We start from the raw sequence: 27193 nt of genomic DNA, 5'->3' as shown, positions 1-27193 counted from the left end.
AGGATCTAGGCTTAACAGTGTCAATACGTTCCAGTATCACCCATAAATAAAGTAACTGCTAGGCCCATACACTTCAAAACATACCACCAATGAAGGCGTCTTGTTATCTGTATGTATACCTAAGCTCAAATTTATTTTATTATACACTTAGTACACTAGCAGGCAATGCCTTAGATGCTTATAATTCTTCAAGAGACTTCTCAATATTTGTCTGCTTAGTATTACTACGTTAAAGATGTCTGATAGTTTTTAGGTGTGTTGAAATAATATGTACATTTGTAATTATGTTTTAAGTATCATAAACATAATACTTAAAACAGACAGAACAGACTTCTGAAGTGTCCGTACATCCAGGCTCGGTGGCATCGCCTGCAGTCCCAGCTGCTGGGAGGCTGTGACAGGAGGAGCGCTGGAGCTTCGGCGCTGGGGCGCAGTCCGGGCAAAAGAGCGAGACCACATTTCAAAAAAAAAAAAAAGTATTAAATGTTTACTGTTTCCTTTAAAAGTATGAAAAGAGAATAAAGTGGAATCTTTAAAATGTTACAGTAGTTCTCCAAGCTTGCTGCAGAATTAGGAGGAAAATTAATTGCTAAGATACCACAAACCCTTTATCAGATACACTGCAAATACAGTGTACAAGTCTCTGACTGTTTTACACTGAGGGTACCGGGGGAGTAGGTAGCACATCAAAACTAATTCACGTGTCTAAGTCTCTGCCTTCCCCTACACAAAGGCTGGGTGTGGAAACCCTGGTCACAGGATGCTCAGCAGCAGTGATTCTACGCCAGACTCCTGTCAATGAGATATACGGAGGGAAACACAAACCCACCACATGACCTTTGCGGATGCCAGGCAGGGAGGCAAGCCCCAAATTAACATCCCCTCCATTTCTCCACCAAACCCCACACCACAGGAATCATCCTGCACCTTGCCACTCAAAGTCAACACCTCTGAGGTAGGAAAGATTTCTTAAACTACAACAATATACTGTTGACTGGACTTAATGACAGAATGCATTGTAAAGGGTATTTAAACATTTTTAACTAGTAAATTAAAGAAATAGTATTAGAAGCAAATTGACACAGGGTAATGAGCACAAGGCCCCCCTGAAACAAAGGTCAGCACAATGAGCTTTCCTACTATTCCAAAATGGGAACATTGCCTCTCCTGAATTAAAATCTATTCAAATAATCACTCTAGAGGTAGAGGTAAAACTTTCAGATAGTGCATGTTCCTACAACCGATGTGCGTCCCCAAATTAGCCTGCAAAGCCACCCCATCCTGCACACCTGAAGGAGACAGCAGAACCCAGCTGGGCAGACTGAGATTCAACAGCCACGAGCATGGCCTACGAGGGCGCACAATGACACTGGAAGTATCTCTGAAACAGACCCCAACCAAAGACACTGAGGCTCGGGAAGGATGTATTTATGCACGCCAAGAACAAAATCTGATCTATAACAAATAAAAAACAGATATTATCATGCCTACATGATTTGGCAAAAACAAACACCTCCCTCAAAAAAATTATTTCAAAATTAATGTTCAGGATTTTCATAATTTGTTACCTCATATAAGATTAAAGTCAGCAATTCAGGAGCTTTTCTGGATTTAACAGCATCCCTCATTCGCCACCAGCAACCATGCTGTATAATCCACATTTTATAATAATTGAACAAAGTGGCTTTGAAGAGAATTTACATATTAAGCTAGTTTATACATACTCAATTAAAAACCAGGTGAGTATTCTGACCAGGGGTAGTATTTTTCTTCCTGATTATTTAAATAATGTGTTCACTTCTACCACACCTGCTTACGACTGCAACCATCGTTTAAAACAACGCACGCCCTCCCCATGAGAAGGGTGGCAGTGAGAGGACACAGCACCTACCAGCTGACCCTGGGCAGCCCCAGGGCCTTGTCCCAGTACGTAACTAGCAACAGAATGGGAGATACAGAAGAGCAAAACGTGACACAGTCTGGTTACACAGGAGTTTATGCTCAACCTATGGGGAGCAAACTCTTACCAAGGGCTAGCTGTTAGGTGATCGCAAGCAAAGTTTCCCTCTCCTCTCCCACTTTACTGAACCCATAAGTGTCTTTTGGGGAAATCTACCTGGAATGCCACTAAGAATGGAAAGAAGGATTAAAACAATGGTAACATGGCCCATTATCAGCTACCTCGGGCATATGTCACAAGAAATCAAGGTCTTCCTCAAGTCTGATCCTTGCAAGGCACTCCCCATAAACAGCATCATCAGCCAACCAGTCAAGCAGGGAGTAGAATCTAGAAACCCAAGTTCCCTGAGCGGTCCCCAACAGCACAACTATCCCCAAGGTTCATTCATTGAGACTCTCAAATTTGTCCATTTCTTTCCACCTCCATGATCACCAATCTAGTCCAAATCATTGTTATTTTCCCATCCCACAAACCACAACAGAAGTAGGCAGGAGACCAGGACTGGTGGCTCACGCTTGTAATCCCAGCACTTCAACAAGCTAAGGTGGGAGGATGGCATGAGGCCAGGAGTTCGAGACCAGGCCAAGCAAGAACAAGATCCAGTCTCTAATAAAAATAGAAAAATTGGGCGGTGCCTGTGGCTCAGTGAGCAGGGTGCTGGCCCCATATACCGAAAGTGGCGGGTTCAAACCCAGCCTCTGCCAAACTGCAACCAAAAAAATAGAAAAATTAACCAGGTGTGGTGGCCCATACCTATAGTCTCAGGTAGCCCGGACGCTAAGGCAGGATTGCTTGAGCCAAGGAGTCTGAGGTTGCAGTGAGTTATGACGACACTATTGTACTCCAGCCCAGGCAAGAGAGTAAGACTTTCAATCAAAAAAAGGGGGGAGCGGGCAGCACCTGTGGCTCAAAGAGGTAGGGTGCCAGCCCCATATGCTGGAGGTGGTGGGTTCGAACCTCAGCCCCGGCCAAAAACTGCAAAAAAAAAAAAGGAGGGGTGGGAGGGACAGGATACTATCTGCAATCTAGTCTCTTTCCTCCACCTACCAATTTAATTCTTCTTCAAAACATAATCCTGCTTATGCCAAACACTGCTTAACCTTCATCATTGCCTATTTTTTCAAAAATCCAAAATTCCATATTCTGCGAGCCCTGCCCTAGCTGGATACTGCCCGCCTCCTGGGTCTTACCTCAAACACAGCAGCCTCCCTCCAGGTCAGGGGCACGCACTATGAAGCCTTCACCCTTCCTTCTATCATCACTTGGATGGCAGCACAAAGCTACTTTCTAAGGGGTAGTGGCACACGCAACTGATAAGACTTTCCAGGTGATAAGCCCTCACTCTTCCTGGTACCCAACACATAGTACCTATGAATTTGCAATAGCTTTAATTAATATTCTGTGTGGGTCTACCATGTGTTCTCGGGTCACTGCCGTATACCCACATAACAGCATTATACCTTTCAGATAACAGGTACCCAATAAATAGCTGAATCCGTGAACAAGAAAATAAGATGAAACAGGAAAACCAACCACACCCCAGATTCACTTGTCAAGCCTGACACCTACAGAGATAGTGCCAAGCTCAAAGGGCCATGAAAGAAAAAAGTACCTCAGATTCCACATTAGCATAAGCAAACAAGCCCAGGACCCTAAATATAAGTCCTCTGCTACCAATTTATGCTTCTTCTTAAATATCTACATTTTTATTCTTTTAACAGACACTTGTAAATTTCAAAGTAAAAACAAAACAGAACCAAAAAGAATTCTCTGAGAATAAACTATTTGCAATCGCCTAACATTGGTTGAAAAGTACAGAAATCTGGATATGGCAATGAATACAGGCTTCTAAAGTAAAAACAGAAATCAACTCTTGGAATAATTATCTCTCCATTTTTCTAGACAGATAACCCTAGTTTAAAAAAAAGAAAAACAAACAGAAAAGACTCCAAACACAGAAGAGGCAAACTATTTATTGTTGGCTTAAAAACACCTTTGAGAGCTACGTTATCATGTTCAGGATCCTAAAGCCAGGAGGTACTTCCAAGTTAGAATGCCAGGAACAGCCAGCTTGGTCATCCAACCACATCAAACCCCGAAGCCCTCAGGCACCGGCACCACGCTAGGCACCAAGAAGACACCTGTGACTGAAATAAGCTCTATAATAGCTGGGTGACCAGCCAGAGGCAGCTTGCTAAATTAACCTCTCTGGGCTTTAGTTTCTTAAATCTGTAAAATGAGAAAGTTCAAGCAGCTCTCTGAGGTCCTCACACTCCAAATACCCAAAGACTCTCTAGTAAATTATAAAATGAATTTCTATTTAACAATATCATTATGATGTCCTGTTTCTATTTGTTATTTTTATCATGCAGATGTGATTCTGTTTAAAATATTTCACATGCTGGTAAAAGTAAAATACAGGAGAGTAGTAATATGTTTTACTCCCCCAGCTCTTAACTACCACCAGATCAGCTACCATAATTGCCACCTCAGTGGTACCCAAAATGAAACCAATCATTCCACTTTCCTATTTTTTGTAGAAAAACTAAGTGATCATTGACTCTCAATTTCTTTTACATTTTAACATCAATCATCTGTGAATGTCACAGGGTTTTCTTTTTGCTAAATAACTTTTCTTACAGAGGAAAATTTAATCTCCCGAACTAATGAAGCTTTAACCACTTTAGAAACCTGTTTAGAAGAATGCAAAATTCTGAACTTCTAACGGAATAAAAATGGATTTTTTTTAAAGATACACAAATATGCCCATATGAATGAAGAAGACAAATGAAAAAGCCACACAGGGCCAGACCTTATGTCCCCGACAGCACCTTAATGACATCTAAGACATACCTGCTCCATCTTTTCAAGTGAATTTAGCTACGTGACTCTATTTATATGTTTACTTGTTTAGAATACTGGAAGTCTCTTTCTTACAAAGCTGAAGTTTTAAGAGCCTTTTTTTGTAGTCACGCCCTTTACTCAGACCTGACTAAGCATTTTTATTCTTGCAATGCCTTATTTATAGTATATATTTCTAAGATAGCCATGGTGTCTGCTACCAAACCCAAATGACTGTATTTGGATCATGAAGAATGAAAGATGACTGTTAATTTTAAAAGTTAATCTTAAAAGTGAAATTTGACTTTTGTGTACCTATAGAACTCTCTCCCCTACTGGATGGTAAACTCTATGAAGGAAAGTACTGTCTTTTACTGCTTTTACACATGGAAGACTTGCCAAGGTTTGGTTATTCGAACTGACTAAATGGATGGTGACTATGGCAAGCAAACTTTCTCAACCGTGGAAAATAAAACCCTGTAATCCTAGGTTTGAAATACTACCCTAACCTGGTGCTTACACTGCTTTCATGGGTTACACAGCAGGTACATAGAAGCACTGAGTGTATTCTCTTGCAAACAGATTCTTCCTCTTTTGACTTTTCTGCTTAAAAGTTGTATCATATTATTGACCTTGCATCTGTATGAAAAAAGGCTGTAACATTTCCTTGACGTCACAGTACTATAAAGGTATTCCTCGTGGTATTCATTTTAACTCAGTGAAGGACTAACCTAAAGGACTCTCATTATGAAAAAGGTCTTGGAAACATTCCTGCAAGTCAAACTGATTAAAAAGTAGACCAAACACAGTTCTACTATTTTAAAAATAGCTTACTGGATACATTATTTTCAGTGTGACTTCTATATTTTCAACTTTGGGGGAAAAGGGTTAAATTTTTTTCCTGGAAAGAAACCAATGATGTTTGTGTTTTTAACCATCACCTACACAACCACTGTAGCATTTCTCTATTCTGCATTCCATATTAAGACACAGAAAAGGAAGTAACTTTTTAAAACACTACTTTAAAAATAAACCCATTGATGAAATCAATATAACTGGAGTTTAGAATTCAGATACCAGGTCTCTCTTAATTATAATTTCTTTCTTATCTGGAAACTCATTTGAATGTTGAAAACATAATCGTGGGATAGGATAGAATTCATCATGGTTCTATCCAGTGACTTGCACAGAGAAAGAAAAAATAGAGAATATAAACAATAAAACCCACAGTGCTAAAAACGCAATGCCATTTCTTGAGTGTCATAATGAGGAAATTCACCTGTTACAAGCCTGACAAAAATTCATTATAACCCTTTACCAGAGATTACCAAAAAAGAACGCCATACTTCTGCTACTGGGAAAAGTAAGAAAATTCATCTTCTAAAATTTGTTACTCAAGCCCTTTTCCATTTCCAAATTCTTATTTTACTTTGTAACTTTTTTCTACTGAATAGATTTTTTAGGGACCATAAACTTCTCATGAGCAAAGTGGAAAATGTAAAATGTCTTCTACTTATCACCTAGAAAGGCAAATCGAGTCCTACTTCTGCCACAAGCATCTAGCTTTCAGGCTCTTTATTATCATTGTCAATGAATGGGCCCCAGTCAAATGAAAGCTGCCATTTTAGGGTAAAGACTGGAGGGCTTCTGTTGTGCAACAGCAGGACAAAAACACTGCGCGACAGATGTACTCTGGGGGCTGGGAGGGGATTCAACTTCGGAAAATCACTGCTCAAGTTATTTCTGAAATAGGAATTACCTAGGACTTAGACATTACTGCAATCGAAATGTAATTATAACTCGGGTAAATCAGGTACCCACACTGCTGAAGTCACAGTCACTAAGATATTTTTTTGTCAACGTTACACTAGATCTGTGCAAGGAAATAAAGACATATTTCGTTTCCTATTTCATTATTACGTATACTGAGCCCCCCCCCACTTACTGAGAGAGAACTGAGGAGAAATAACGCTCAACCCCATAGAAAGGTATTGCCCAGTTCAAAAACGACTTAAATCAAAAATTCAGAAAATTAAAAAATCAAGACCTTCACATAATCCTTTAAAAATAAGTTATTTAATGTATCCCAGAAATCAAACCCAGAAGATAGACACTTAAAGATGTTGCTTAAACTGATTGCTACATGATATACAATGAGAAACTAAAAAGTATACTTAGCAAGTGGAGAGCTAGATAGTGTATCTAATTCCAGCAATTCAAAAGGAAACTCTCTCCATGTGGGTTGCTACTTTTCTTTTGTCCATTGTCTGTTCAGAAGAGGGGGAAAAAAACTAGTTTAAAACCGAGGCGTGAATAGTCCCTAAAAGTGACCTCCGGGAGAAGAGTACAACCCGTAGCAGGAGCACTCTCCGCGCCGCCCGCTCCACGGGGGCGCTCACAAAGCGGGCGGCCGGCCGGGAGTTTGGGGTGCGCTCCCACGGCGCCGGGCTCCTCGAGGCAGAGCCATCCGGAGAAAGGCGGCTCGGTAATGATGGCTGCTCGGGGCCGGCGGCTTCTTCCCCGGAGCCTCCCGACCAGCCCCCCTCGCCCGGGCCCGGGGTCTGCGCCCACCCACCCCACCCCCCGCGGCCGCGCCAGCCCCGCGCCGCTGCGCCCGCCTCGCACCGCAGCCCACCCAGCGCCCGCTCCCCCGCCCGAGCCCCGCGCCCCGCGCCCTCGACTAGCCCAGTCCCCGGTGCGAACCAAACAAACAACGCGTCCCCCGCCGCCCTCCTTCCTCTCCCCGCTGACCGCTTGGCCTCCAGCCACCTCGGCCGTTCACGCTCCGAGCCGCGGCTCTCTGCCGGGGCAGAGCGCACCCTGGCCACCTCGGGGGCCACCTGGTGACCCCCCCACAACGGCGCTGACCCCCGGAGGGCTTAGGGGTGGAGGAACCCAGTTGCATTCGGGGGTTAAAGTCGCTATTATGCAGCTGCCGCCACCGCCGGCGGCTGGGCCAGCTTGGCAAGGTGGGGTCCCCTCCTCGCCGCGCCTCCCGGCGCTCGCCCCGACCCTGCTCCCTTTCTTCTCCTCCTCGCGCACTTGGGAGCCGCCGGGGAGCCCCCGGAGCCCCCGGCTCTGGGCTCGCAACTCCGCGCCCGCGGCGGGCACTGACCGAGCTTGGGACGCCCCCCGCGCCGCCGTGTTCGCGCTGCGCCCGCCCCACGCGGCGCCCCGCGCACTTTCCCTGCCGCCGACCCACCTCGCTCGGTGGCCGTCCCCGCGCGGGCTGGCGCCGCCGCGCCGGGAGGGACGCACTTTGTTCGCGCCCGTGCGGCCGCCGCTCCCGGCGAGCGCGGCGTGGTCGGTCCGGAGCGGGGGGCGGGGGCGGGAGGCGGGGGTCGCTGCCGTCCCCGAGCCGCCGCCGCTCAGCCGCCCCGCGCCCGCGCGCCCATCGCCCGCTCGCACTTGAGTTGGAGCCCAACTTTTCCTCCTTCCTTTTTCTCTCGAATGGAGCCGGCAACTCGTGCTCGGCGCCGGCGGGAGGAAACGCGCTCGCGCTCCCTCGCGCGCAGACACGCTCCCTCCTGTCCCCCGAACCCCCCCACGCCCGCAGCACAACAAAAAGCCATTTACATGCGAGGAAGTGACCCTCGGCCGCACCGCGCGCCCCCGCCACCGCCGGCCCCAAGGACGCAGGCAAAAGTTGGGGCGCCGGGCGGCGCTCGGGGAGCGGGTTCGGGCCCCGCGGGCGGCGACGCCGGCGACCCGGCACGGGCGGTGCTGCGCTCCCGTGCCAGCCCCGGCCCCCGCCCGCCCTCGCCCCTCGCCCCGCACACGCCCAACTCCTCGCTCCCAACTCCTCGCGCGGCCCCGGCCCGGCCCGGAGCGATTTCCTGCCGCCGCCCCTCCCGGGGGCGCCGGGCGAACTCTCGCGCTCACCGGGTCGGTCGGTTCGTCTGCTCCGCTGCCCTGTGCCGAGGGGAAAACAAAACGCAGAGCGGGCTCCGGAGTTGGCTCGGCAGCCGCGGCCAGGGGGCTGAATCCACGGGCGCAGAGTTGGCCGGGGGCGAACGGGGCTCTGGCGAGTTTCAGGGTCTCCGGGTCCCCGGGCCGCCTCCTCCGCGGCGCTCCTTTGTGTAATTTCACTCGATTCAAGTTTAATCCGATAGTTCCCGAGCACGAGCGCGTCCGCACCACCACGGCTCAACCCCCGCGCCGCCGCCGCCGCCGCTGCTGCCGCCGCCGCCGCCGCCGCCGCCGCGGCCCCAGCACGCCAGCGCCTGCGCGCTCCCGGCACGCCCCGCGCGCCCGAGGCAGCGGGGCCGCGCGCGCCCGCCGCCGGCTCCCTCCGCGCCGCGCCCGCGTCCGCGTCCGCGCTCGCGCGCGGCCACCTGACGTCAGGCGCGCCTGGCATAATTTATGCAAGAATTCGGCCGGGGTGGCGGAGGCCGAGGGAGAGGCCGAGAGAAAGGGGGCGGCGCGGAGCTGCTGGGCCGCCGGCTGCGGAGGGCGGGCCGGGCGCCACTTCCCGTCCCCGAGCGGGCGCCGGCGCTGCGGGCGGCTTTCCCCGCCGGTCGGTGCGCGGCTGCGGTGCAGCCTTTCTTGCCGGGCTCCCGCGAGCGCTCGGCTGCGGCGCCGCAGCGCCCGGGCGCGGGCTGGAGAGGGTGCCACGTTTCCCCGCGCGGCACCTTCCCGGAGTCAGGGTGCGCCGCCCCGGGGCAGGAAGCGGTGGCTCCGAGCCGGCAGCGATCCTCCAGGCCACAACCAGGCGTCTACACCGTGGCGCGGACGCAGCGGCTGGAGGTGTCTGGATGTCCCTTCCATAAATGTCTTTCAACTTGAAATTATTTTTCCATATGAAATTATTTCAGATAGGTTCATTTCTGCTTCTCCACATCGTTTTCCTACCTCTTAAGTTGATAGGACATCGGATACACTACTAAATCAGTTAAAAAGTTTAACTAGATGGCATTGATTTTGTTAAATATGTTACCATACCAAAAAAAAAAGGAAGAGAAAAGAAACAGAGGAGAGAGCGCAGTGGTTATGAAACAAAGAAATAGGATGTGTGCCCATTATTAAACGTGTCAGGACTAGAATGTTTTAATCATTCTGTAGCCAAAATGGCACTTGTATATGATCTTAATATCCGAGGCTCTTACTCGGTTTCTCTTCCTGGTACAAAGTGAATATTAAATTTAGAGGAATTTGGGGTTTTTTCCTAAATTTTCTTTCTAGGAGATAGATCTACAAACAATTAAGCACCTCATATCTACAAAATACTAAGCAATTATAATCTTTTAAAACTGTCAACAACCGTAAACTTTCACATGGTTTTATTAGGTTAAGTATTGCATTTGTTTCTAAATCAAGAAAGGAACTTTCTTCAACCAAAGGCTGACTGTCCTGTGATGGATACAGAGTAGAGTACTTAATATTATCCAAAATAAACTGAGAAAATTGTGAAACTATGCAAAATATACTAACCTTCTTACTGTTTGATGGTTCCACTACCTATAGTGCTAAGCCTACAATCACAATATTTGTATCTGGTCAAAAGATTAATCAAAACTATTTCATTATATAACTACTACGCCTGTGCAATAACTAAGTTGATTATCCCAGACTTAATCATGAACACATTTCCTAATTTTAGTAATAATTGTATAAATATTGTGGTGAAAAGGCACCACATCATTAATTTCATCATATATTTGAGTTGTATTTTAAAAGAAATAATAGGTTTTAATCAAAGAGTTTACAGGTAATCAGCAGAAATTTAAAATTTTGGAATTACTAAAATCAACTAGCTTTTTTATAGCCCTGTGTCATAAACCAAGAATCACAATTCTGATGTTACACTTCCACTTCTATTAAATTTCTACCTCTCAGTGAAAGCCTATGATGGGTGCTTTGGGCTGTGTATGTGCGTATTTGTGTCTATGTGTGTGAGAGAGAGAGAACGAGCTGTTAAAGACGGGACACAATGTCTAATAAAAAATCATTAGTACCTGTGTATGTTAGAATACATTTTTTAAAAAATAATGTGGCATAAAGGGAACTGTTATCTTTTACATTATGCCCCAGGTCGATATCAGATACACATATATTTCAAGACAATTTATAAGCTAAAAATATGATACCCACATGGTGAAAATATATTACAGTTAACTAAGATCAACAAATTGTATTTTTAAAAAATCGCATTAAGTGACCCCTGTGCCCTTGTACCTTTAACTAGAAAGTCAACAAACTTCCTTTTGAAATATACTAAAAACAGTAAAATCAAATAGCCAGTGCACAACATAAAAACAACCCTTCAGCCCCTCTCTTGACTGACTCTCTCTCCTGTATCCTGGTCACTGCCCTAAACCATCATGAAGAAGTCTCTAAGCTTTTACAAGCAGCGCTGGTGGGGCTTTAAACATCAGAAACCCTCAGAAGCAAACTCCTAGGCAGCTCTCTGGCCTACCCAACTCATAGCTACCACCCCCCACCACTCTTTAGCCTGGAATGTTTTCTCTCCATTTGCTTCACTACAGTATTGAAGTTTTCCCAATGAGAATAATTTGAATTCACAAGGTTTCCCTTTAAGTATGCAAATACCTCAGGGTGAGATAAAGCACTCTTGGTTGTTCACAGATGAGTGTAAATTAGTTCAATGGGCTGCTTTCCTATCAACACCCAGACAATCAAATTTAGAGACTCAGACATTTCTTTCAACTTGGAGCCCTAAGAGGTTCCAGGTTTGGTTCTAGGTGCTGGAGATAGAGTAGTGACCAAAACAGACACAACTTCTTGCCCTCCTGGAGGTTACAAGAGAACAGTAATTTTGGAGTCCTAGCCCTTGGGGAATAGAAAAGGCCCGAGCTACGTGGAACCAGAAGGCAACAGAAAGGCACTAGAGACCCAGGGATGGGGTAGGCACAAGCAGAAAGCAGTTGAGAAAAATATCAAAGACAATGTGACCTATTACAAAGTTTTCTAGGCCCCATGAGATAAATAGAAACAGTCTCCTCTAAGAACTCAAATTAATGCTAACTGACCTATAACTCCACTGCTTAGACAAATAAATGTTTTTCTCTGCTTGGGAAACCTGCCTATAAAGTATCAACCTATAAAATTTCAGAAGGTGAGGGGAGGGAGAGACAATTTGCAGATCTAAAATAACCCCTTCCTCCCCCCCACCCCCGCCCCAAAAAAGCCCTCAAACTTCTGGAACACTTAAAACTCAAGTTCAATATATGCATCCTTCCTGGTGTTTTGAACATTAAAATTTTATATAAATTACACTAATTCCAGCACTGAGGAAATTCTTAAATGCATTTTTGGAACTCATCTTTTGAAATTGTATTCAGAACCAACTTGCAAATCAAATTTAGAGACTTGCAAGTCCTAGAAAATAACTCTCTTCAGTGCCATATCTTTTTTTTTTTCTACCTAAAACAATATTATCATTTACTAAATTTATATCCAAGTGACTTTGGCTAGCTTCAGACATTACATTTTGCCTTTAAATGGTGTAAGTTTATTGCAGTTGACAATATATTGAAAAAGTAAAATACATGTTCAGAAGGCTATAAATGCTAATAAATAAATAAATAAACACCAAAAATTCTGAGAAACGTTTCCTGCATCACTGAAATCATGGCATAATCTTCACCTGTAATTTTCTTTCTTTCTTTTTTTTTTTTTTTTTGAGACAGAGTCTCACTATGTCACCCTGGGTAGAGTGCCATGGTGTCTCAGCTCACAGCAACCGCCAACTCTTGGGCTTAAGCGATTCTCTTGCCTCAGCCTCCCGAGTAGCTGGGACTACAGGCATCCACCACAATGCCTGACTATTTTTTTGTTGTAATTGTCATTGTTGTTTAGCAGGCCTACACTGAGTTCAAACCCACCAGCTCTGGTGTATGCCACTGGAGTCCTAGCCACTGAGCTACAGGCACTGAGCCCTCTGTAATTTTTTCATAAAAGAAAAAAATTGTTGGATGTGTAAGCACTGGTGTGTTTGTTAGAAAATTGGTCACATCCCTTTGCATTAAAAAGTTCCCTCATAGGCCAGGTGAGGTGGCTCACACCTGTACCCATAGCACTCTGGGAGGCTGAGGTGGGTGGATTGCCTTAGCTCACAGGTTTGAAACCAGCCTGAGCCAGAGCAAGACCTTGTCTCTAAAAATAGGCAGGCGTTGTGGTGGGTGCCTGTAGTCCCAGCTACTCGGGAGGCTGAGGCAAGAGGATTGCTTGAGCCCAAGAGTCTGAGGTGTTGTAAGCTATAAATCTGTAGTACTCTACCAAAGGTGACAAAGTGAGATTCTGCCTCAAAAATAAAAAATAAATTTAAAGTTCCATCATATTCTAAACTCTAAGATTATAGCCTTCCATGTGATAGTACCTTTTTTCTTTCTTTTTTGTAGAGACAGAGTCTCACTTTACCGCCTTCGGTAGAGTGCCATGATGTCACACGGCTCACAGCAACCTCTAGCTCTTGGGCTTCCGCGATTCTCCTGCCTCAGCCTCCAGAGCAGCTGGGATTACAGGTGCCTGCCACAACGCCCGGCTATTTTTTGGTTGCAGTTCAGCCAGGGCTGGGTTTGAACCCGCCACCCTCGGTATATGGGGCCGGCACCCTACTCATTGAGCCACAGGCGCCACCCAGCACCTTTTTTCTTATGAGTTGTACTTCTTCACAATTATTGTTTAGTCATCTTGATTCTGATTAAAATGTTTCTGGCTTTTGTTCCAGTATGACAAGACTTTTTTTTTTTTTGCAGTTTTTTTGGCTGGGGCTGGGTTTGAACCCACCACCTCCAGCATATGGGGCCAGCGCCCTACCCCGCTGAGCCACAGGCGCTGCCCAACAAGACTTATTTCTGTGTTAGGTTCTTGCGCCCAAGCTTTAATATAGATAGTATATGAGTATAAATTAGTTCAATCATGTTCTAAAAACTCTTTTAAATTATACTTAGGGTACCTTCCTGTACTTTTTCATTCAGCAGGTATATGTGGTGTGAAATTTCTTAGCTATCAGCCCATAGTGCCTCTTAAGTAAGCAGATAGTACATTGGAGTTTGAGGTTACTGTGAGCTATGACACCATAGCACTCTACCGAGGTCAACAAAGTGAGACTCTGTCTCACAAAAAGAAAGAAAGGAATGATTCTTGCTGCCTGGGTCTGCAAGGCAGGCTTCCTAGAAGACAAGAGCCCTCTGCTCCTGGGTCTTGAGTAGGCACAGGAATTCATCAAAACAGGGAAGTTCATCAGAGCAAGGGGTCAGGAGGGGTTCCCATCAGAGGCCGAAGAGGTCCACACGTCCAAAGCCCAGGCAGGTTTCTGCAGGTGGTTCCATATGAGTGGAACATGGAGGTTGAGCCAATCTTCCTCCACAGTGTTCTCGGATCCCCCCCGGTTGGGTTGGCTGTCCTTTGTTCTCTGAAGGATGCCTATCTCCGTTAATACCTGCTTATGTTACTTATAATTAATTCACGGCCCATCTTATCACTCAGTTGTGAGCTACTTGGGGGCAATAACTGTGTCTTGTCTTTTAGGACCCTTAGTGACCATCGAACTCTCCAATGGATACTTCCACACCTCTGTAAGTTGCAGGGCGGGAAAGTAATAGGAGATTAGACTGGAGAAGTAAGTAGAAAGGGCCGAGGAGAGCTCTAGACTTCAGCCCAAAGCTTACACACAGTCACTGGAGAGTTTTCAGCCAGAGGATAACAAGTCAAATTTTCATTTAGGAAGATCTCTCTGTTAGGGTAAAGAATGTGGAAAACCAGACCCAAAGCAGGAAGAAAAGTGAGGAAGACATAAAAAGGGAAGATATGAAAGTTACTGCTAACTTCTTTTTTGTTTGTTTGTTTGAGACAGAGTCTCACTACGTTGCCCTTAATAGAGTGCTGTGGTGTCACAGCTCACAGCAACCTCAAAGTCTTGCATTTAAGTGATTCTCTTGCCTCATCCTCCCAAGTAGCTGTGACTACAGGTGCCTCCCACAATTCCCAAGTCTTTGTTGTTGTTGTCATCGTCATTGTTGTTTAGCAGGCCTGGGCCACGTTGAACCTACCAGCCCTGGAGCATGTGGCCAGGGCCCTAACCCCTGACCTATAGGCGCCGAGCCATTGCTAACTTCTTCTTCTTCTTCTTCTTCTTTTTTTTTTTTTTTTTGAGACAAAGTTTCAATATGTTGCCCTCGGTCAAACTTGGACTTAAGCGATTCTCTTGCCTCAACCTCCCAAGTAGCTGGGACTGCAGGCACCCGCCACAACACCTGGCTATTTTGTGTTGCAGTTGTCATTATTGTTTTTTTAGCTGGCCCCGGGCTGGTTTCAAACCCACCAGCTTCAGTGTGTGTGGCTGGTGCCGTAACCACTGTGCTACAGGCACCGAGCCTAACTTCTTTATACGTATTATAATGCTATCCAGACTCGAGACATTGCTAATTGCTTGCCACATAGGTTATCATCTGATGAAGAGAAGGCAGAAATGAAGAATGACTGGCCCTGTGGTGCAGCAAGGCAGTGGTCTGTCTGGAGAGGGCAGGAGCAATGGTTCCAAAGTGGCAGCAGCGCCAGCCTGGACAGAGCGACCTCACCTCTCATGCAGCACCGCCAGCCTGGACAGAGCGACCTCACCTCTCAGCCCTTTAGGTACTAGCTCTGACGTCCCGTGATTTTGTTACCAAACTTATCCTAACTAATGTTGGACAGTCCCCTAAGCCTATCCTTGTCTCCATTTCTAGTCTAACAACTGCAATTTTGTAATGCTAACTTAGCTAATAATAAGGTAGTTTTACGAAACATATAAACTGGAAAAACATAGTGTACTATTCACCGGTACTTACTGGAGATTTGCTGTGCATCATGCACCGTGCTGGCTTCTACACACACAAAAATGAAGCAAACCCCCACCCTGGAGGGAGCTCTGTAAATCTCTGAGGGGTGGTGAACTTTTAAGCATGTCTTTATCATTAAAATGTGCGCAATGGTGGTATTGTTGTGTACAGTGATAGCTCAGAAGGAACAGTGATGTCTGCTTCTTCCCAGAGAGGCAAAGGAGGCATCACGGAGGATATGACATTTAAACGGAGATGAGCCTTGCCCGACTCTACAGATGGCAGAGGGTGGGGAAGCTCACCAGGCAGGAAAACCGGCCGAGACATGCAGGGGACAGATGGCTAGTGTCAGCACTGCAAGTGATTTGGCTCAGTTAGAGCATAGCACACACAGCGGGGAAAGACGGGATAGAAATAAAAGGTAGGCCAGGTGAGAAACGGTTTTGTAATATATGAAGAAATTTTACCTCATGCCAGAGGTGGTGAGGAGTCACAAAAGGATGGTCAGCAGAAAAATGATAAGGACAAATAGGAAGATGTTGGCCATGTGGCTGTGTGGACAGATCTTAGTGTAGGCTGGCAGTGAGTGGACATCAGTTGTTGTGTGAACCAGATCTTCCTGTAGGTTGACCGTGAGTGGACATCAGTTGTAGTTTAAGACAGCATTGGCCAGGTGGCTCACACCTGTAATCCTGGAACTCTGGGAGGCTGGGGTGGGAAGATTGCTTGAGCTCAGGAGTTCAAGACCAGCCTGAGCAAGAGTAAGACCCCCTATCTCTACTAAAATAGAAAAATTAGCTGGGCATTATGACGGGCCCCTTAGTCCCAACTACTTGGGAGGCTGAGGCAAGAGAATCGCTTGAACCTGGGTGTTTGAGGTTGCTGTGAGCTATGAGGTCTGGGCACTCTAACCTGGGGCAACAGAGTGAAACTGTCTCAAAACCCAAAAAAGACAGGGTAGGATGAGGAGACCCTTGACCAGGGTAGTATTTGGTGTGATACAGACCAAAGAATAGATGTCAGAGAGATACTTCAGTGACAGGTTTGGTAAGATTTGGTGAATAATTGATGGTTGGGAAGTAAATAGAGGGAAAAGGAGAGGATGCCCTTCTAGGTCTCTCCCTTAAGAGACTGGATGACTAATTGCATCACCAACCTAGATGAGGAATGGGGCTGGGAGCAGTTTGCAGAAGAGCCAGGGCTTTGATGTGAGACTTCTATTAGAGCTGGTTTATAGAGTATTCAAGTGGGGATGCCCATTCAGTAACAGGTAGGAACTTAAAGGAGTGATCTGGCTTAGAGAAGCAGGTATATAAGGTATTACAGGTATGAATGGTGCTTAAATCGATTGGAATGCTTGGGAATGCATACAGCAGAAGAGGAAATCAGGCTGACGGCAGGAATCTTTTTCAGTTATCCATTAGTTATATCAAACCACCTGAAATGTAGTGGCTTAAAACGAGTTATGTTTTACCTGGTGGTTGGGGGGTTGGGTTCATTTGGAAAGGCTGGGATACTTGAGTATCTCTCTTTCTCCCTCTGTCTTTCTCATTCCATGTGGTTTTTCATCTTGGTCATCCTAATGACATGGAAGTTTCTGGAAGCATTCCAATGAGGCACACCTCAATACGCAAGCACTTATTAGGCATTTGCCTGTTTCAGGTTTGCTGATGTTCCATTGTCTCAAGCAAGTCCCCCAGTCAAACCCAGAAACGGTGTGAAGGGAACAGGAAAAACCAGAGGTGTGATTCACTGGGGACTGTTCCTTATTCATGTAAAACGTATTCAAAAAGGAAGGCAGAAAAAAATAAAAGGAGACATCCATAGAGAAGGCATTGAAGAAAAGTCACATAGACCCTTGTGAAAGGGAAAAGTAAGACATCAAGGTACCAGAGCTTCTAGAAGGGAAGGGGCAACAGTGTCAAAGGTCACAGAGAGATCAACTAGGAAGGAATAAAAAGCTTCCTTTGGACTTGGTCATTGTAACAACTGGTTTCAAGTGCTGAGCGTATGGTAGATGGCAGAGGGGCGAGAAGTTAAAGGGAATTGAGAGGATGTAGACAGTTGGTGTAACTCCAGACTCTTCCATAAAAGTTACAATAAGGAGAAGTGGAGTAGTGCCTAGAGTAAACTTGGGGTAGTAGTTTTGTTTATTTTCTAATTTTTATTTCAGTTTAACATTGGGTGCGTGCATTTAGGGTTACACTGTGTTTTTTTTTTAAATCATAATTTTTTTTTGACAGTCTCTCTCTGTTGCCACAGGTTCGAGTGCAGTGGTGTCAGCCTAGCTCACAGCAATGTCAAACTCCTGGGTTCATTCGATCCTCCCACCTTATCCTCCTGAGTAGCTTGACTACAGGCACCCGCCACAAAGCCTGGCTAATTTTCTTTTCCTTCCTTCCTTCCTTCCTTCCTTCCTTCCTTCCTTCCTTCCTTCCTTCCTTCCTTCCTTCCTTCCTTCCTTCCTTCCTTCCTTCCTTCCTTCCTTCCTTCCTTCCTTCCTTCCTTCCTTCCTTCCTTCCTTCCTTCCTTCCTTCCTTCCTTCCTTCCTTCCTTCCTTCCTTCCTTCCTTCCTTCCTTCCTTCCTTCCTTCCTTCCTTCCTTCCTTCCTTCCTTCCTTCCTTCCTTCCTTCCTTCCTTCCTTCCTTCCTTCCTTCCTTCCTTCCTTCCCTCCCTCCCTCTTTCTCTTTCTTTCTTCCTTTCCAGTGCTTGCACATGCTTGCACTCACTCGCTCTCTCTCTCTCTCTCTCTCTCTCTTTCTTTTTTAGTAGACACAGAATCTCACTCTTGCTCAGGCTAGTCTTAAACTCCTGAGCTCAGGGGATCCTCCTGCCTCAGTCACCTCAGCCTCCCTAGCCTTCCAGAGTGCTAGGATTCCAGGAGTGAGCTTCTGCACCCAGCCTTTGTTTTTTGTTTTTGTTTTTGTAATATCAGAATGATAAGCCTTCTTTTAGAGTAGGAGTCAAGAGTCAGGGGAAGAAGGGGACAACTACCTAAGAGAGTAAGGTTTGGGGTTTGATGGGAACAGGTACATCTGTTTTTTTCTGAAACCAAGGAAAGATTGGTGAAAACAGCAATAGGTTTTTATAGGCCGGAGTGGAGAGAGACGGCCGAAAGTTAAGCAAACTCATTGATAATAATTTCTGTGTTTCTTATGAATTCAGTGATTAATCATCTGCTGAGATTATATTCACGAGTGGTCAGGAAACACAAAGAAATTGTTCAAGTTTTGGAACAACCACTAGAGGAAGGAAAGACTCTACAGAAAGGACCCTCCTGAGTCCTTGGTTTGAGACTATAGCATCACCAAGTTGTTACGCAATTTGCCTCCTGGGGAAAAGGAGTATACGCAGTGAGTTGCCAAATTCACCCAGGGGAGTCATTCCTGTTTTCAGAGACCCAGAGCGATGCTTGCCCACATAGCCAGTGCCAGGGTAGAGTCACTAGAAGCCGGTCAAGAGCAGCTTGAGTTGTTACCTGTAGCCAAGAAGTGGCCACAATCGTGGGTCCGTTGTTTAAATAAAGAACATGACTTCTGCATATGATAAAGAGGGATCCCTAGTCATTGCAAATCCTTTTTAAAATTTTTTTGGAAACGAATGTGTTAACAACAAATAAATGAGCCTGTCTCCTCTTCTTTCTATTCTGTTAAATCCCCTGATGGCTGGTTGGTCATTCGGTTGGATTGTGGCCAATGTTAATCTAGCCAACAACTCACTGCTGGTTTTACTCTGCTCACCGCAGGAGCGTCCGTGCTTCGTGCTCGTAGTGGAGTATGGCATTAACAAGCCCTTGGATGATTCTAGGCAAACAATGTCAAACTCAAAGTTGTGCTTTGATGTGTAAAGTGAAAATAGGTCACAAGTGACGGTTGCTTAATTTCTTGTGTGTCAGACCTCAGCATACTCCTCACTTAACTATAGTTTAGATTTTACCAGTAACTTTTTATTTTTTTTTTTTTTGTAGAGACAGAGTCTCACTGTACCTCCCTCGGGTAGAGTGCCGTGGCGTCACACGGCTCACAACAACCTCTAACTCTTGGGCTTAGGCGATTCTCTTGCCTCAGCCTCCCGAGCAGCTGGGACTACAGGCGCCCGCCTCAACGCCTGGCTATTTTTTTGTTGCAGTTTGGCCAGGGCTGGGTTTGAACCCGCCACCCTCGGCATATGGGGCCGGCGCCCTACTCACTGAGCCACAGGCGCCGCCTTACCAGTAACTTTTGCTAGCACCTGATACCCCAGTTATGTTCCTCCTTGGTCAGAATATCCACGGTAGGTAGAATGCTCAATTTGGTTTTTGCAGATTATGTACATACAAGTCTGATTTTACAAGAAAGCAACGTGAGGCTCAGAGGTTGCCCAAGATCACCCTGCTGTGAATGACAAAAATAGGATCCAAACCCAGGTCTCCTAACCCCTGGTGAATGCTCTTCCCTAAACAGAAATCTACTAACTGTCCAAAGACTGCTTGCCTTTCTCAAGATCCACTGTGAGCTGAGCTCCCTTACATTCCATTGTTTGTACTTTCCTCTGCTTTAAACAGGAAAAGTCACATTTGATGAACAAATCTGCACTGCAATTCCCACAAGATCTTACCCTAGGCTGCAGCTCTGGATAAGACGGACTTGAGAATTATGCAACCAATTACAATTAATCCCCTTTCTTGGGCAGAAACACGCTTGCTGTCTGCCTAACTGCTCCACACTGAAATATGGTAGCAGGGGCACCGGTGTGGTCACTACACTGCTCAGCTTTGTAAGAGGCTGGTTCTATCCCAGGACCTAGCCCAGTGCCTGACTTATAGGAGGCTCCAGACAAAGGCTTATGAAATCGATGTGGCATTTAAGGTACTGCAATGAGTGGATACAAAAAGGCAAGATTCATTTTTAAAAACGATTCTAGGGACTGGAATCTGAAAGTGGAAGCATTCCTAATTTTACCTTAATTTGTGTTTTGACGTAGTTAACCTCCTCTGAAGTAATTACTTTTTAATATGTTTCTAACGTGTTTATATGATTGAGATGCTATACTGGGGCTTTTCATTTAGAAAGTCAGCAAGAATTAGTATTAGACCGTTCCTGGACTCCTTTCTGGGGACCATCCAGGCATGTCACTGCTCACCTGGGTTCATCGGATGGAGCTTCATTGGGTGAAAGGCAGAAGCTGACCAGGGTGCACACCTGAGAACTGTGTGCCCTCCAGTCCCCTCCTGTCCTCATGGCCACTCTTGTGGGACTGTGAGCTAGTCCTAAGTCACCTGGGTCTAAATTCGATTAAGGATGGTTTCACGTATTTCACCGACAGCCTGTTTATTTACTGCCTCTCTCAGGAAAATTTTAAAATGTGATATTGCCAGTCCTGACTGGAAGGGGGTGAAAAAGTGCATGTGGACTCAGAGATGGCAAAAATCAAGGCAGTGGAAGAAGAATGACTGAATTTGGGAAACAATACCGTATTCTATGTGTATGTTTCCTTTGCCTTATACCTTCTTTTAGTTTGTGCTGAAATATATATAACATAAAGTGTACCATTTTAATGGCTGGCTCATGCCTAAGGTCCTAGCACTTGGGAGGTGGAGGCAGGAGGATCACTCGAGGCCAGGAGTTCGAGACCTGCCTGAGCAATTGTAAGACCCCATCTCTACAAAAATTACAAAAATTAGCCAGGCATGGTAGTGCACATGGGAGGCTGAGGCAGGAGGATCACTTGAATTGGAGGATGCTGTCAGCTGTGATGACACCACTGTGCTCTAGCCCAGCAAAGAGAGACTCTGTATTTAAAAAAAAAAAAAATTACAGGGTGGCACCTGTGGCTCAAAGGAGTAGGGCGCCACCCCCATACACCAGAGGTGGTGGGTTCAAACCCAGCCCTGGACAAAAACTGCAAAAAAAAAAAAAAATTATATATGTATATACATTTTAACCATCACCATGGTTGTGCTACCTCTATCTGTATCCAGAACCGTTTCGTTATCCCAAACAGAAACTCCTTACCCATTAAATAATAACTTCCCGTTTGCCCTCTTCCCAACGCCTGGCAACCACCATTCATTCTATTTTCCATCTCTGTTAATTTAACCATTCTAGGTACCTAATATAACTGGAACCATATAATACATGACCCTTTGTGCTTAGTTTATTTCACTTAGCATGCTTTGAAGGTTCATCCATGTTGTAGCATATGTCAGAATTTCCTTCCCTATTAAGTGAATAATATTCCATTGGATATATATGACACATTGTGTTCATCCTTTATCTGTCCGTGAACACTCGATATTTTGCACCTTTCAGCTGTTATGAATAATGTTGCTCAGAACATAAGGGTAGCGTCATGCCTTTTGAAGACTAGAACTGTCCAATCAAGGTCCTAGTGCTTTGTAACTCCTCCTTTCCTTTCAGTTCACACTAGTCCCCCAGGTGCTCACTCCACGGTGAAAGTCTCACCCCCTGGGAAGGAACTGAGGTTGGCTTCCTCATGCACTACTGTAATCTGTCCTTGCCGGGGTCTTCTTGTTCTGTAGATTCCTTGCTTTTGTTTTTGAACATGGACCTAGGTGGGACCTGATGTCTTTCCTGGGAGGCACTGGCTATGGCATCAGGCCCCCTCAGCCTGGCCCTTGCTTTTAATAAGCTGAGGTGCTGAAACTTAGTAGACCTCAGGGTCAAACCTTCACAAAACATGCTGCGGATAATAGCAAAGGTACATTATAACATAGAAAATTTCATGGACAGACACAAGCAGTTGATTAGCTAATGCTATAAAGATTCTCATGTTTTTCCCAAACATTATCATAAAGGAGAATTACTTGTTCCTTGACTATTTACTGATAAAGACTTGACAATCGTTTCTTTATTGAGCTTTTCCTACACAGAAGGTACTATACTGAATTCATGGTACTATACTGTACCAAGTTAAATGTACATGTATTCTCTTCATTGCTCTCAAAAACAGTACTTTTAATCAGAGAGATGTAAACCATGATGACATGACTAATCAAATGTATTATGGTCTATCTTTACAATAGAAATTACACAGGTATTAGAAAGAATGAGGTAGATATTTATGTGCTGATGGGCTATAAGCTCCAAGCTATAGTGTTATATGAAAAAAAAGTCTAAGTGCAGAGGAATGTTTATTACACGTGTATAGTTGTGGGGGAAAAGGAAGGATCTAAAAATATATACATATATGCATGTACACATGTATATTTGTGGGTATGTACATATGTGTGTATTTATGTGTGTGTGTGTGTGTAAATGCATAGGTTATGTCCGGAATGATACACTTAGAACTAGCAATACTAGTTGTCTCTGGGGTGTGGGGTTGTGGATAAGAGAATACTTTTCTCCTGAGCATCTGCTTTTGTACAGCTTTAATTTTCTATCTCCACATATTACTTCCAATTTTTTTTTTTAAGGCAGAATCTCATTGTGTTGTCCAGGCTAGAGTGCCATGGTGTCAGCCTAGCTCACAGCAACCCCAAACTCCTGAGCTCAAACAATCCTCCTGCCTCAGCCTCCTGAGTAGCTGGGACTACAGGTGCCTGGCACCACACCTGGCTAGTTCTTCTACTTTTAGTAGAGATGAGGTTTCAATCTTGCTCAGGCTGATTTTTAACTTCTGACCTCAAGTGATCATCTTGCCTGACCTTCCCAGAGTGCTAGGATTATAGGCCTGAGCCACCATGCCTGGGTACTTTCAAATTCTGAAAAAATGTTTATAAAGCTAACAATAAATGACAGTGTGTGGTTAAGTGGCCGATGAATTGTGTCGGAGTAACAGGTGAGACTCCAGGCTGGGACAGTCAGAGCAGTTCTCCTACACCCCAGAGACAACTACTATTCCTATGGGGGTGGGGGTCTACCAATGAACTATACAGGACGGGGTGGATCTAGGGACCGAAAGGAGTGATGGGAAAGCAGGGGGAGACACCAGTCCAATTAGAAGGCTCAGAAGGCAGGTACTAGGAGGACAGAGCTGGGGTGGTGGGCATTCTGCACTGCTGACCTGTGGCAAATTGCGTTTTAGAAATCAGACAGGGAGGGTGGCGCCTGTGGCTCAGTGGGTACCTATATGGTGCCGGCACGTATACTGATGGTGGTGAGTTTGAACCTGGCCCCTGCCAAAGTGCAACAAAAAATAGCCAGGCGTTGTGGCGGGCGCCTGTAGTCCCAGCTATTCAGGAGGCTGAGGCAAGAGAATCGCCTAAACCCAGGAGTTGGAGGTTGCTGTGAGCTGTGACGCCACGGCACTCTACCAAGGGCGATAAAATGAGACTCTGTCTTAAAAAAAAAAAAGAAAGAAAGAAAGAAAAAAACAAAAATGAAAAGAAATTAGACAGGTAGAAGGGTGAACATCCTGTTATGAAAGCAGCTTCCAGTGTCTTGCCAGAGTAACAGGCACCTTCCCCCCTCATAGTGTCTCCTGAGACAAATCCAGCATATCCCCAAAGAAGAGTGCGGCCTTATTCCAACACTTGAGTAATTGTTCACTTGACTCTCCCATATACAATACTAAGAGCAGATGTCAAGTGTGACATTGGTCTGAACGCACCCACGTCTGCTGATCTCCACACTTGTGCGGAAACACATCTGATGCGGACCAATATGACCTGTGTGTGGTAGGCTGAAACACCGGCTGACCCCGGGCTGTGTTGCTCCAGACTTAGCAGCTTACACTTTATTCTGTGGGTAACGTGTAGCTACTGAAGCTCCGGGGGGGTAAGGAAGCGCCTAGAACGAGGCCCGCCATGCTGTGTGTAATTCCAGTGGCAGCTTATGGGGTGAAGGAGAGGAGAAAGAGCCCAGTGGGAGGTTACTGTAATACTTGTGGGCAGTGAGTGTGGGAATCAAGCGGCGTGAGTGCTATTAATAAAAGACTATATTGGGAGAACCGGCGGGTTTTCCCACTCAGAGCTGAGAACAAGCCGAAGATGACTCTGAGGCCCAAGTTTTAAAAGGACAACAGAAAGGAAGGCATCGGAGGGAAAGCCTACCTGTGGGTGGGAATAAACTTGCTTCTACACATGCTGATTCAGAGACAACACACTATCAAAGTGGAACGATGCAGCGGTTACCCAGAGATGAAAGCGTCAGCTGAACGCTAAGTAAATGAGATTTCTGAGGGTAGCATATGGTATTACCTACAAAATCCTGCCAAAAAAGGAACTTGAATCAGATCAAGCCTCCTGATCTAAGAGTTCACTGGAAATCTGGGAGAAACAAGTGGGCTACACAACACCACAGGGAATCTTTTATCTGGTTGTTGTTTTTTTTTTGAGATAGAGCCTCACTCTGTTGCCCCAGGCTAGAGTGCCCTGGCCTCAGCCTAGCTCACCAGCAACCTCAGACACCTGCTTTCAAGTCATCTCCCTGTCTCAGCCTCCCAAATAGCTGGGACTACAGGTGTCCATCACCATGGAGTCCCACTAATTTTTTTATTTTTAGTAGAGTCTGCGTCAGGCTCTTGCCCAGGCTGGCCACTACAGGGAGTCTATCCGTATAATGCAAAGTGCAGGATATGACATAGTACATATTCTCACCAAATTCTCATATTCTCACCAAATCAATTGCAAGAAAAAAGAAAAAGAGAGAAAGAGAAAGAATCTAAAGATTAAAAAAGTCTGGGCATAGTGGCTCATGCCTGTAATCCTAGCACTCCTGACTCTGGGAGGCCGAGCCAGTGGACTGCTTGAGATCAGGAGTCCAAGACCAGCCTGAGCAAGAGTGAGACCCCATCTCTACTAAAAATAGAAAAACTAGCTGGACCTTGTGGTGGGCGCCTGTAGTCCCAGCTACTCCAGAGTCTGAGGTAGGAGTACTGCTTGAGCCGGAGAGCTTGAGGTTGCCGAGAGCTAGGCCGTCATGGCACTCTACCCAGGGCAACAGGATGAGACCCTGTCAAAAAAAATTAAAGAAACTTAAAGAGTCACAACAATTGAGATTTATAGACCTTGTTTGGGTACTGAGGTGAACAAATCAACTCTCCAAAAAATATTATGAGAAAGTTGAGGAAATTTGATCTGTCTGGGTATTTGCTGATATTAAGAAATTCTTTTTAATTTAGGGGCACATTAATGTTCTGTGGGTAAGGCTTTAAAAGTTTTTTTTTTTTTTCTTATAAACAAGTCTCACAGTGTTGCCCAGGTTGGAGTGTAGTGGCTGTTCACAGGCACAGTCATGGCACACTATAGTCTCCTACTCCCTCAGCTCAAGTGATCCTCCCGCCTCAGCCTCCTGAGTAGCTGGGACTTTACGCAACACCTGGTTATTAGGAGTTCTTTAATGAGTCCTCGCTTTTTAAGATATATATTGAAATATTTATAAATGAACTGATTTGATTTCTGGGATTTGCTTAAAAATAATCCAGTGGGGATGGGGGATGACAGGGTACAGATGAAACAAGAGTGGCCATAAATTGATGACTGCTGGACTTGGGAGATGGTCCCTATGGAGAGGCGGTCATCACTATACAATTCTTTCTATACTTTTGCGTATGTTTAAAATGTTCTAGAATCAAAAGTTTAAAAGATAAGTAAAGGAGAGAATTCACTCCATGAAGGTCAAACACTTGCCTGTGAAAATAAATATCCATGGGGTGGTGCCTGTGGCTCAAGGAGTAGGGCGCCGGTCCCATATGCCAGAGGTGGCTGGTTCAAACCTAGTCCCAGCCAAAAAGAAAAAAAAAGAAAAAGAAAATAAATATCCATAAACAGGGGAGCAGGTAATCAAGAACTAAATCCTGAGGAAGTCCTACATTTAAGGTCCCATATCAGAAAAAGAGGAACAGCAGATTTCCAAAGTAGAAGCAGTTCACTCTTTTAGCAAAAATCACTGCTTCAATAGCTTGAGCATGAGCAAGACCCTGTCTCTACAAAAAAAAAAAAAATAGAAGGATTAGTTAGATGAGGTGGTGTACGCTTGCAGTCCTAGGAGGCTGAGACAGGAGGGTCGCTGGAAACCAGGAATTGGAAGTTGCAGTGAGCTATGATAAAGCTACTGTACTCTAGCCAGGGCAACAGAGCAAGACCCTGTCTCAAACAAACCAAATCACTGCTTTGAAATTCAATAAGTCTGGGTCTGAATCCAGTGCTAAATCTTACTGGATTTGTTAACTCGAGCACATCACTTAACCTGTGTAAGGCTCCACGTCTTAGTTTCATTATCTGTAAAGAGGAGATAATAACTGCATCTATTTCATACAGTTACCATGAAAGTTAAGTGAAATAATGCATACCAAGCACCTTCTATTCAACCTGATGCAAAATAAGTCTTCATTAAACATTTGCTATTAGTCTGTTGTTTTATTACTGAATAGAATGGTCATAAAAGATAAGGAAAGGGGTGGCGCTGTGACTCAAAGGAGTAGGGCGCTGGTCCCATATGCCAGAGGGGGCGGGTTCAAACCCGGCCCCTGCCAAAAACTGCAAAAAAAAAAAAAAAAGATAAGGAAAGAACCAGGGTGTATAGTGTGATAGAAGCAAAATAGAATTTTGATGAAAGAATAATGGCAATGGTGCTGTGATATAATCAAGGAATCTAATGCTTTCGCCAAGTTAGGGAATTTGAAGGATTAGATCATTTGGCGTTCATTGGTAATGTCATTGTGTTTG

General features: G+C 45.2%; 1 protein-coding gene across 2 annotated transcripts in view; it reads right to left on the bottom strand.

Moving 5' to 3' along the window:
- Window positions 1-8983, bottom strand: part of CHD7 (chromodomain helicase DNA binding protein 7) — a 191775-nt gene extending 182792 nt beyond the window's left edge. For both annotated transcript variants that reach the window (XM_053558884.1, XM_053558885.1), the window contains exon 1: window positions 8684-8983. The gene's annotated coding sequence lies outside the window, so the exon portion shown is untranslated. The remainder of the gene's footprint in view (window positions 1-8683) is intronic.
- Window positions 8984-27193: the final 18210 nt, after the last annotated feature.

This window comes from Nycticebus coucang, chromosome 13 (assembly GCF_027406575.1).
Source record: "Nycticebus coucang isolate mNycCou1 chromosome 13, mNycCou1.pri, whole genome shotgun sequence".
Taxonomy (NCBI): domain Eukaryota; kingdom Metazoa; phylum Chordata; class Mammalia; order Primates; family Lorisidae; genus Nycticebus; species Nycticebus coucang.
Note: the sequence above shows the minus strand (reverse complement) of the source record. Positions and strands in the feature narration are given on the sequence as shown.